The sequence below is a fragment of the Protopterus annectens genome, chromosome 12.part0 (assembly GCF_019279795.1).
Source record: "Protopterus annectens isolate FY-2018-M chromosome 12.part0, PAN1.0, whole genome shotgun sequence".
NCBI classification, from domain to species: domain Eukaryota; kingdom Metazoa; phylum Chordata; order Ceratodontiformes; family Protopteridae; genus Protopterus; species Protopterus annectens.
In genome coordinates, this window is record NC_056746.1 from 793522869 (window position 1) to 793535889 (window position 13021).

Consider the following 13021-nt stretch of genomic DNA (forward strand, 5'->3'; position numbering starts at 1 on the left):
TTGCCTGGGTGATTTGAGTTTTAGTGGCTTGGGCAGGTTAGACTTGCCCTAACCCGTGAAGAGGTAGGGGTGACTACTGTCAGTTTCCACTCCCTTGTGGGAATCAGAGAACTCTGCAGTGCTGCCTGTATGTAGGTAAGGTGGTCTTAAGTGAGATGGTTCACCACTGACTCATGCACTGTGGTGGTGCCTAGTGTCCCATTTTCCTGCTTCCACCCCAGTAGTTGACTGACCAGACTGCACCCCCCCCCCCTTGCAAATTCCTGGATCCGCCATCCGAAACATCCATCATCAGCACTTCTGCCTGCATGTTGTTGGTAAGTAAGACTTAGGACATAGTATCTCTCTTAGAACCTAAGATCTCTTAGTACAAGTCCTGTCTAGGCGCTGAGTCTTTCGAATATTTGACTTTTGATACTCAGTTATTAATAAATTTAAATGAAGGCATTCTACAAAAATGTAAATAAAAAATTCTTATTTTTATCTATCTGTGGCCCATCAGTAAGTGCTGAAAATAAACCAACTCCTTGTAGTGGAGGATTTGGTGTACTTCTAGATTACAGTAAAGCTAAATATCTTTACTTAATGGTCACAGTGAATGCACTGTGATTTCTACTTCAGGTTTATTCCAACTATGCAACCTTCTCAGGTTGACCATTAAGACTATGTATATTTAAGACTTATTCAACAGGCCGTAACTCCCATTTTTCTGAAAATATCTTGATTTGGTACTTACATACTTTAACCCAGTATCTGATACTATCACCCCTGAAATCCCATGCTGATAAAATATGTCTTTCAGTGCACTGATCACACTACAGCTCATAGCGCCTGTTAACTTTACTACCCCAGAAAACTTCAAATAGTTCTAAACTTAGTTCTAAACAATTTTCTGTTTGCACAATGTGGCTGTCTAAAATAATACATCATAACATCTACACTTCACAGTTTACAAATGAGACTTAAGTAATCTTGCCAAAAACTCCTTTCTTTACTGTGTTAAGTATTATCACTTTGCTAGACTTGAATACAAAGCCTCACATACAGGTAGCTTAATCTTTCAATGGAAATCATGCCTTCATTACACTATTTTAATAATAAGTGCCTAATACCACTCGCCAGTCCATTGCAATATGTCTAAGTGAGTGAACAACCTTGAATCTCCAGTGGCAAACCAGCCCAAGACCTCATATGGCAGTCTGTTCCACTTCTTTGTGTAGACATTAAATAAATATTTTTTTTTAATATCTAAATGAAAATCTGATAGTCAAAACACAAAGTTCAATTTATGAATACTGTCTTAGCCTGACTCAATGTGCATGCAACCAGAGGAAGTGCCCCCATCCCCAAACTACTGACAACCTCTGCTAGATTCTTCTGTTTTGTTAAGCACCACCATACCTTAATTAATTAATAAATACATTGTAACAAAGTATTGTAGAGTAAGATATAGAGATTAACTTTTTCCCATAAACTTGCCCTGTTTGTATTTCAGCTCACAAGTATATGCTTAAGCAATAATTAATGCAAGCAAACTAAGTGGGATGTTACATTACTATAAAGTACATGACCCCTGTTACATCCCAAGGGCTTTGGTGATTGTTTTTCTTCCATATTTCACTAGCACAGGTGTAAACTCACTCTGGCCAGCTCTCACTATGCTTGGGCTTCACACTGCTCCCCTACCAAATCCCCAAATCTCATACCAAATCAACTCCACTCCCAACACATACTCACCAGTCCATGAGCACAACTCATTAACTTATTCCTTACTCATCCTTCTACATAACACTTCCTGCCTTTTTACCCCACCCATCTTCCTTACTGCCCCTCCTTTTCCTCTTCCCATAGCATTCCTATAATTTTTACTTAACTATTACAATTCCCTACCCACTCAGCTATATCGTAATTCTATTTCATATTCCAAACATACTGCTCCCATCTTGCTTCTCCATACTTCTTCCCCTCCTCTCCCACATCCCCTTCTGCACCATGTCTCAGAACACGAGTTTATATTATGTTATCGAATCCCGATAACATCAAACACCATAACACTGATACACAAAGCCAAAACCGCAAATATGTTGAACCCCCTAAACTGCAAATTTACAAATCTCGAACTGTCATAGTTGGCCAACACCACCATGCGCTAGATACTACATACCCAAAAATAATCAATAAAACACATACATACACAAACCAAACCCTACTTCTATCACTACACTAAACCTTATACACATTACTGTCTATGCAAATACCTTAACCCGGACCTGAACCCTAAGGTCCATAACTATCACACACTTACCCTAAAGACATATACCCAAAACAAAGCAAATAATCCACACACATACAGTTAACAAAACCCTGCTTCTAACCCTACATTAAACCTTACATACATTACCTATCTATGCACTTACCTTAATTAGCACCCTAACCCTAAGGTCTGTAACTATCGCACACTTACCTTACGGAGCTATACCACAGACGGGCCAACCATCACACTTCGACATTTCGTGTTTCACGGTTTTGTACATTAGCCGTTACCGTAGTTCGTTCTTTACATGTCGGTAATCTGGTGTTCGATATTACTGGGATTCAATAACGTAATATAGACCCCAGAACACATACCTCAACTGTAACTTCATCATCACTATGTATGTCTTTCATGCCAGTTTTTCAAATATCTCCCAGGTCTATTTCTCACAGACTTTATCTACTATCTCAAACCTAAAATAGTCAGTAGACTCTATCTTAAGATAAAAGTAAAACAAATACCCACTAAAACTACATCTTTCAAAACAAACAAATAATCTGTCTCTCCAAATGATCAGTGTGGAGAGATTCACCCCAACCCAAATTCATACATTGTCCATGCATATACCACAGATTACACCCCAAAACACTAAGTATGATTACTTTAAACCTTAGGAGTATATGTAAAAAAATCTCCTTCTTCCATACCTGGATAAATCAGTATAACCCAGATATCCTTGTTGCAGCAGAGACCTGGCAAAATCTTAAAATAAAAGGTATTAATGTGACACTGCCAGCCCAGCTATCTGGAATTTTGTAAATAATTCTGTCATTTGTGAATATTGATATGATTTATACAGAACTGCATGTTACGTACTGAGCTTCAGGAATGTAACCACAGCATAACCTGCTGGAACATAGAAGATTAACTTACAAAACTTCAAAAAAATAAGTTGAAATTAAATAATTAAATGCTTTATGATGTGCTATAAAAGGTAGTTAATTCAGCAAGGAGACTGGATGTCTAAAGCCAGAAGTTTATTTCTATTGTCCAGAAAGAAAATAATTACTAGGTTTAAAATGTAAAGTGTGTTTATTGCTTCCTAGCAGCTGCACATCTGAGAGATATGTGTTTCTAACACAGAGGTGTTAAGTTTCTGTTTAGCCTGGGAACTGAAGTCAGGTGACAAAGAGTGATGTCATCCAAGCAGATCCAGCAGTAATGTTTGAAAGTAATTTAAGAACTCTCCCAGAGAAAGACTGGGCATTTTGTATTTTGTATTTCACCTGGAAACATCCATCATCAGCACTTCTGCCTGCATGTTGTTGGTAAGTAAGACTTAGGACATAGTATCTCTGTTAGATATATATAGGAATATAGTAAAGATTAGTTTAGATGTTTTCTGCATTTATTTCACACTGTCCTGCAATGTTGTTTTAAAATATTTCCTGTGATTCTGAACTATGAAGTAACTGTGTTGATTGAGTATTGTCTTGTGCTTTTATTATTTATTATTAAATATATTTAAACCTATCTTTGTAGCTGATATTTTGAGACATATTTAAGCTCTTAGCGTACTTGCATATGTATTTGATGACACAGTACAGGCCACTCCTAAATAGCCTTTCTCTTGGTCACACTTACCATTTGTATAATGGTAGCATTACACAGTAGGATTGGTCACCCTTTGGGAAGGGCCTTAGAGTAGCTGATAAGGGGTCCTGGTGGCAGTGACAACTACCTTATGGTCTGGGCAGAAAGGGTCATAGCTAGTTAACCTGTACCAGCCTTTCCCAGGTGTGTGTTTGTGTATAAATCAAATCTCAAAGTGTGTCTGTTTGTCAGCTACATGGGCAGGGACACGAAGCACTGGTTGGACAGAGAGTATTGGGAGGACTTGGCTTGGAACCCTGGCTAAGGAATCAACTCTATAGCTGTGCCAGTGGGCAGTCTTATTGGGGATCTGGAGAAAGAGGAAGAAACCAGCCCCAGACTGACTGCGATCTCGGTGTGCTCTTAAGGGAAATTGTCCTTTATTGTGTGTGTACTTGTCATCCTCCCATTGTGTACATCCCTCACTGTTGCCAGTGGTAAGCATTGAGGCTCCTTGATTACTGGGGCCAGTGCAGGGACATCACATATTAATTGGTGGCAGTGATGAGATATCCACATCACATATTAATTGGTTGAGAGCGTTGAGTTAGTTACATCACATATTAATTGGCTTATAGTGATATGGATACTGAATTCCTGAAGCCTGTGTACAAGGGTCACTGAAGGTGTTTGTACTCTCAATCAGCCATGCAGTGAATATTCAGAGTTCGCATCACAATTGTTTTATTTTTTTGTTAGCTTAGTTAGTCAGGGAGACCAGGCAAGCATGTCAGCAGAGTAGTATGACAAGCTGACAAAGAGCCAGTTGGCTGAGATGTGCCAGGCTAAGGGACTGGTACATGCCAACCTGACTAAAGCAGACATGATTGCAACTTTAGTCACAGCTATATGGCAGAATAGCAACCAGGAGGACAATCAGACTGGCCTTGAAGATGCACAATTCTCAGAAAATGGACGGCTCAACCTTTCCACAGAGGACTTAAAATCTATCTGGAGTTAGAGACTTGAGCTAGAGGCCAATCATTTGGAAATAGGGGCAGCAGAGAGACAGATGTCAGGAAACTAAGGAAAATGAGAAATTGCAACGTTTGAAGGCTGAGGAAAATGAGAAACTGCAATGCCTGGAAGCTGAGGAGAAGGAGAGGCAGATGCATCATGAAAAGGAGATGCTGACTCTTTGCCAGAGTCATGGAGGTAATGAGGAAGGGAGTAACTGCACCCCAAAAGCAACAAAGGTCAGTAAATTTCTTCCACAATTTACATAAGGGGATCATTTTGATAGTTTCTTTCATATGTTTGAGAGGGTATGTAAACACTATAATGTTGACCAAGGGCTCCGGGTATGATTCTTGACCCCGCCTTACTCCATGGTAAAGCTGTATCTGTAATTTCTAAACTGTCTGATACTGATTGTTTAAATTATAATGTTGTAAAGGACTGTCTTTTAGAATGTTTTAAGTTAACACCTGAAGCTTATAGGAAAAAGTTTCATGAGCATAGACAACAAGGCAGATGAAATTGTGTGTTAATATGTTGCTGAGCTAAGCACTTATTTTCATAGGTGGGTGAGTGGATGTCATGTCACCACTTATGAAGGGCTGGCAGACCTTTTGGTGAGGGAGCAAGTCCTTAGCACTTTGTCTGAGGACATGAGAATCTGGTAAGCTGATAGACAATGCACTACTGCAGATGAGTTGGGGAGGAAGGGAGACCTATACCTAGCAAGCAGGGCATCACTGCACAAGAAAGGGACACCCAGTGCTGCTCATTGGTCTAGGGGAACCCATGGTAGGCAGCCCAGACTGTTCCAACAGAGTCCGCCAGTAGCAGGGGAAGCCACTGGTCCAGGTACACATCCAGGACTAAGGGTTAAATGTTTTAAATGCAACCAGTGGGACCATGTAGCATATAGATGTCCAGGGAGGCAAGGTGGAGAACAAAAAGTGGGAGAGCCAGTATGTGGGAATGACAAAATGCCAGCAATAGGCTGTCTCGAGACAACAAGGGTACCAAATTACCATAACAGGTTATATCCTATCTTAGTGAATGGGAAGGAGGCCATGGCTAAGAGAGAGACAGCCTCTGACCTAATCATTGTGAAGCCTGCAATGGTTACAGAAGAGCACTACTTGCTTGGGCAGTTTACTCCAGCCAGAGCTTTAGGAGGAACCCTATTCCAAATACCTTTGGCTAGGGTTCACCTTGATTGGGAGGGTGACAAAGGAAGCCAGCAAGTAGGTGTGTTTGAGGATATCCTTGCAGATGTCCTGATATGGAATGATTCTGATAATGCAGTACCATGTGTGCATGCAGTTACATGCAGTCAAGCTTGGAGACAAGCATGTGGGTCTGGTAGCCTGGAGAGACCCTGACAGACTGCACTCTTGCAGCTAGGACTGGTGAAGTGGTTATGTCAGGGATGGAGCTACCCTATAGCAGTGAGACTGAAGGTAAGACATAGTTGCTTGTGGATGCTGATGTTCCCTTGGACAGAGTGACTGCAAGGGCAGAAGTGAGTAGTAGTACCCAGGCTGACAGTGAGGCACCACTGTCAGTGGATACCAGACTTCCTGAGGAATGGGAGCTGGGAAGGGTTACAAAGGGAGAGTTAAGACAGGCTCAGCTCTCAAACCCCACATTACAAAGCCTGCAGAAGGTAGCTAGTGAGGTACCGAATTCTCAAAGGAAGAGGGAATCTGTATACTTGGACAAAGAGTTACTGTATAGAGAGTGGACCCCTGAGGGAGGGCTAGAGGGTGAGAGAATACAGCAGTTGGTAGGGCCCAGAGCCTACCATCTGGCACTTCTAGCCATAGCCCATAATATTCCCTTTGGAGGTCATATGGGCATAAAATATACAAAGAGACGTATTATGCAGATTTCCATTGGCCTTGGATTTCCAGAGATGTAACAGGGTACTGCAGGACCTGTGAGCAGTGCTAAAAGGTAGGCAAGGTAGGAGACAATGTGAAAGCTCCATTGACGCCTTTGTCTGTGATTGAGGATCCATTTCAGAGGGTAGCTATGGATATTGTGGGGCCTCTGAGTACCCCAAGTTCCACAGAGAAAAAGTATATCCTAGTGGTAGTAGATTATGCTACCAGATACCCTGAGACAGTGGCCCTGTCCTCCATTGAGACAGAAAAGGTGGCAAAATACTTTGTTAGACATTTTCAGCAGGGTAGGTTTCCCCAAAAGAAATACTGACTGACAGAGGTACCAGTTTCATGTCAGACCTACTGGCTTGTCTGTGGAAGCACTGTGGGGTGAAGCACAAAGACCACTCCCTACCATCCCCAGACTAACGGTCTTGTTGAAAGGTTAAACTCTACACTCAAGTTAATGCTACGGACATTTGCAGACCAGTTTAAGAGGGAGTGGGACAAATATTTGCCCCATCTGTTTGCTTACAGGGAGGTGCCCTAGGATCCACAGGTTTTTCACCCTTTGAGTTGTTGTATTGGCATAGGTTGAGGGGACCTCTAGATTTGATTCAAGATGTGTGGGAGGGTGTGTGAATCCCACAAGGAGTCTGTTGTGGCATATGTCCTAAACCTCAGGAAAAGGCTCAAGGAACTCACAGGCTTGACCCAGGAGAAACTGGCAGAAGCCCAGTAGCAGAAAAAGGTCTGGTATGACAGGAATGCTCGAGCTAGAGAGTATGTTATAGGCCAACAGGTAATGGTTCTCATTCCTGTCAGACACAACAAGCTACAGGCAGATTGGGAGGGACCTTACAAGGTGGTAAGTAAGGTCAGTGATGTTAACTACATGGTAGAACTGCTAGGCAGGAGGCAGAGGCACAAACTGTACCATGTTAACATGATGAAACCTTACCATGATAGAGATGCCCTTGTGTTGAGTATTTGCAGTGGATGGCAGAAGGAGTCTGAAGTGAGATCTGGTGACTGATCTCCTCAGTGAGGCTCAGACTGACACCTCAGTGGAAGGGTAGCAATGTCCCAGCTGCTATCCACTACCCAGGTTCTAGAAATCTGAGCAGTGTTACAGGAGTTTGGGGACATGGTCACTGGGAAACTAGGGTTTACCCACCTGGTGCAGCACCATGTGGATACAGGACCCAAAAGAACTATTAAGCAGGCCCCTTATAGGGTGCCTGAGAGGGTCAAACAGACTCTGAGGGAGGAACTAAGGGTGATCCAGGAGTCCAGGAGTCCCTGGGCCTCCCCGGTGATGCTGGAACCAAAGAAGGATGGCAGCACCAGCTTCTCTGCTGACTACAGGAAATTAAATAGTCACACAGAGTCAGATGCTTACCCCATGCCTAGGACTTATGAAGCCCTAGAGCAGCTGGGTGAGGCTAAGTATCTTACTAAGGGTTGCTGGCAGGTGTCCTTGACTCCCAGTGCTAGAGAGAGGTCAGCCTTTGTGACTCATTTTGGCTTGTATGAGTTCATGAAGATGCCATTTGGGATAAAAATGCCCCAGTGACTTTCCAGAGGTTGGTAGATTGTATCCTAGCAAGAGCAGGAGATTTTGCCCTTGCTTACCTAGATGAAATTGCCATCTGCAGCCATTCCTGGCAAGAGCACCTTCAGCATGTAAGGGAGGTGTTGGGCAGACTACAGAGGGCAGGGTTGACCATTAAGCCCAGCAAATGTCAGGTGGGTATGGCAGAGATCTCCTACCTGGGACAGAGTGGGGAATAGTAAGATCAGGTCAGAATCTGCCAAAGTGGAAGCCATTCAGTCATGGCCTGCTCCTGTTACCAAAAATCAGGTCAGGGCATTCTTAGGGACAACAGGGTAATACAGAGCGTTTGTCCCCAATTATTGTACCTTAGCTGCTCCCGTCACAGACCTGACAAGGAAAAACAGGCCAGATAAGGTAGTGTGGACTCCAGCATGTGAACAGTCATTCCAGAAGCTTAAAGGAGCTTTGGGAGGACCCCCTGTGCTAGCCAGTCCAGATTACAGCAAATACTTTGTTGTGCAGGTGGATGCTTCTGTTGCCTATTTCAACCGCAAAACTGCAGTTGCGTGAATACAGAAACATCAACACATATTGAGCGAACCGCAAAAACACTGAATGTCCTGAAGTGCAAAATTCAAAATGTCGAATCGTCATACTTGGCCCTTCTCCGGTATAGCTCCTTAAGGTAAGTGTGCAATAGTTAAATAGTTACGGACCTTAGGGTTAGGATGCAGGTTAAGGTAAGTGCATACATAGTAATATATGTAATCTTTAGTTTAGGGTTAGAAGTAGGATTTTGTTAAGTGTATGTATGTGGATTATTTATTTTGTTTGGGTATAGCTCCTTAACATGGTTGTGCAATAGCTACGGACCTTAGGGTTAGGGTGCAGGTTAAAGAAAGTGCATACATAGTAATATATGTAAGCTTTAGTTTAGGGTTAGAAGTAGGGTTTTGTTAAGTGTATGTATGTGGATTATTTATTTTGTTTGGGTAGGTAGTAAGTAGCGGGCGGTGAGGTTGGCCAACTATGCCAATTCGACATTTTGAATTTCGCAGTTCAGGACGTTCAATGTTTTCGCGGTTCGCTCAATATGTGTTGATGTTTCCGTATTCACGTATTTGAGGTTTTGCGGTTATAATATAGACCCGGATGCTTCAAACCATGGGGTGGGGGCTGTACTTAGCCAGGTTTCCTCAGAGGGAGACAAGCACCCAATGGTATATCTCAGTCATAGGCTCCATCCCAGAGAGGAATGCTATGCAGCTGTAGAAAAGGAATGCCTAGTCATAGTGTGGGCACTGCAGAAACTTCAGCATTATCTGTTTGGAAGGAAATTCACTGTAGTTACAGACCACAGTCCCTTAACCTGGCCACATCGAGCCGGCTAGCAAAATGCCAACTTACTAAGGTGGAGGCTAGGGTTGCAAGCATATGATATGACAGTGCAGCTCCACAGTGGGGTTAGCAATGCCAACACAGATGGGGTCACAAGACAGGGGATGGGGTAAGGTATTCCCAGATAGGGTCAACCCCCTCAAACAATGTTTCTCAAGGATCACTTGAAAAACTAGCTTGAGTTTTCGGGGAGGGGAGAAATGTGACACTGCCAGTCCAGCTATCTGGAATTTTGTATGTCTTTGGGAATATTGATATGATTTATACAGAACTGTGTGTTATGTACTGAGCTTCAAGAATGTAACCACAGCATACTCTGCTGGAACATAGAAAAATAATTCACAAAACTTCAAGAAAATAAGTTGAGATTAAGTGTTTTACAATGTGCTATAAAAGTTAGTTAATACAGCAAGGAGACAGGATGTCTAGAGCTAGAAGTTTATTTCTATTGTTCTGAAAGAAAAATAGTTGCTAAGTTTAAAATATAAAGTGTTTTATTGCTTCCTAGCAGCTGCACATCTGAGAGATATGTATTTCTAACACAGAGATGTTACATTTCTGTTTAGCCTGGGAACTAAAGTCAGGTGACAGAGTGATGTCATCCAAGCTGACCCAGCAATAATGTTTGATAGTAATTTAAGAACTCTCTCAGAGAAAGACTGGGCATTTTGTATTTTGTCTTTGACCTGGAAACATCCATCATCATCAGCACTTCTGCCTGCGTGTTGTCTGTTAGTAAGACTTAGGACATAGTATCGATCTTAGATATAAATAGGAATATAGAAAATATTAGTTTAGATGTTTTCTGTATTTATTTCAGACTGTCCTGCAATGTTTTTTTTAATATTTCCTGTGATTCTGAACTCTAAAGTAACTGTGTTCATTGAGTATTGTCTTGTTCTTTTATTTATTATTAAATATATTTAAACCTATCTCTGTGTCTGCTGTACTTGAATATATATTTGGTGTACAGGCCACTTCAAAATAGCCTTGCTCTTGGTCACATTTACTATTTGGATTATAGTAACATTACACAGTAGGAATGGTCACCCTTTGGGAAAGGGCCTTAGAGTAGCTGATCAGGGGTCCTGGTGGCAGTGATTACTACATTATGGTCTGGGCAGAAGGGGGCATAGCTAGTAAACCTGTGCCAGTCTTTCCCAATTGTGTGTTTGTGTATAAATCAGATTTCAAAGTGTGTGTGTGTGTGTGTGTGTGTGTGTGTGTGTGTGTGTGTGTGTGTGTGTGTGTGTGTGTGTGTGTGTGTGTGCTACCTGGGCAGAGACATGAAGCAGTGGTTGGACAGACAGAGTGTTGGGAGGACTTGGCTTGGAACCCTGGCTAAGGACTCAACTCTACAGTTGTGCCAGTGGGGAATCTTATTGGGGATCTGGAGAAAGAGGGAGAAACAGCCCCAGACTGAATGTGATATCTGTGTGCTCTTAAGGGAAATTGTACTTTACTGTGTGTGTGTACTTGTCATCCTCCCATTGTGTATGTCCCTCACTGTTGCCAGTGGTGAGGATTGAGGCTCCTTGATTACTGAGCCAGTGCAGGGGCATCACATACACAAAAATTCTACCACAAAGCTATAATATTATTAGGCTAGGTAGACCACAAAAGAAAAAGGGGGGAATAGCTCTAATTTTCCCAAATACTTATGCTATAACATCCTATTCAGAAAACATCCCAAAGTTCTCTGATGTAGAAATTCTTATCTCATTCCTAAAACTAAATACCTTCAAAAGCATATGGCTTACTGTACTATATATTCCCCCAGAACATGACATTACTGTTCTAGAAGAAATACTTTCCTGGGTATCAGGGCAATCAAAAATGAAGCCTATCATCCTTGGTGACATTAATATTGATTGGCAGACTCTCTCCTCAAACAGCCCAGTTAGTAGCTTGAACCTTTGTGAATTCACACAAATTATCAACACCCCAACAAAATACAGCAGACATAATACCTAACAATCCATTCTTTACTGGATAATAGTCTCCAACCCAGCCAACATTTCTTTATCAGGCATACTCCCAGACTCCATAAGTGGCTTTACCAGCTTTTGCCCATATTTTTACTATTCAACTAAATAAACAGCATAAATTCAAACCTACCCATAACCTCAAAAAAGTTCATCCTAGATTCCTTCATTGAAGCATTAAAATCTAAAACTGGTCCACCTTGAAAAGTCTTCCCCTACTTGAAGCAGCAGAATTATTCAATGTAGTATTCTTAAACATACTTGACACATTTGTTTTTCAGTATAGAAAAATAATTAAACATAATCTGCCCCTTGGCTTACAGAGTCATGTATATTCCCCATTGAAAGACAAAGACAAAGGATGGATCACATGGCAGAAGGATAAAACTAACAAAAACTTACAATATTTTAGACAATTAAATAATAGGGTCAAAAACAATTTACAAGAGGAAAAAGTTATATTATACCCACATACAAAATAATCATAAAAATAACCCCCAAACATTCTGGTCCTCAAGCTCTTCCCTACTCAACACCGGAACTAAAAAGGACCCATGCCCAGACACCCCTGCTCTTCAAACAGCCACTATTTCAACACATACTTCATAGACTGTAGAATCAAATTAATCCCAAACTCATGCAATACATCCCCTGCTCCACCACAATATTCCCCCAACCCTCTTCACATCATTCACAAAATTATCAGCTCTCCAATTTTTCCTCACTTAACTCTACCCATTTTTCCTTTCAGTTTGTTTCTACAAGTCTAATAAAAATATTATACAAACTCAAACTTTGACCTCAACTGATAACCTACCAGCAGAGTACCTTAAACTAGCTACACAGGCTATAGCATACCATGTCAGTATCCTTATTAATAGATCCATCATGTAGTCGAATGACCCAGACCTATGGAAAATGCCTCATACTATCCCATTACACAAAGGTGGCAACTCTACTGACATAACACATTTTAGACCCATAGCCATTTTATCCTCCCTGTCCAAGATCATAGAAAAAATGTATTCAACAACAGCTTCTGCAGTATTTCTTAGAAAATAAACTCATCACCAGTACCTAACATGGCTTCCAACCATCCAACAGTATATCTACTGCCCTACTATCTTTCACTGATAATGTCAACAAATTAAGAGACCGACACAGGGACACTTGTACCAGTCTCTTGACCTATCAAAACCTTTCAACATGGCCTATCATTTTAAACTTCTCAATCAAATTTCCAGCCTTCACCTATCCCCTCCCTCAGTTCAATGGTTCTCTTAGACAGCAATCAGTAAAGTGGCAAGGCACCATCTCACCATATCACCTCACTTCC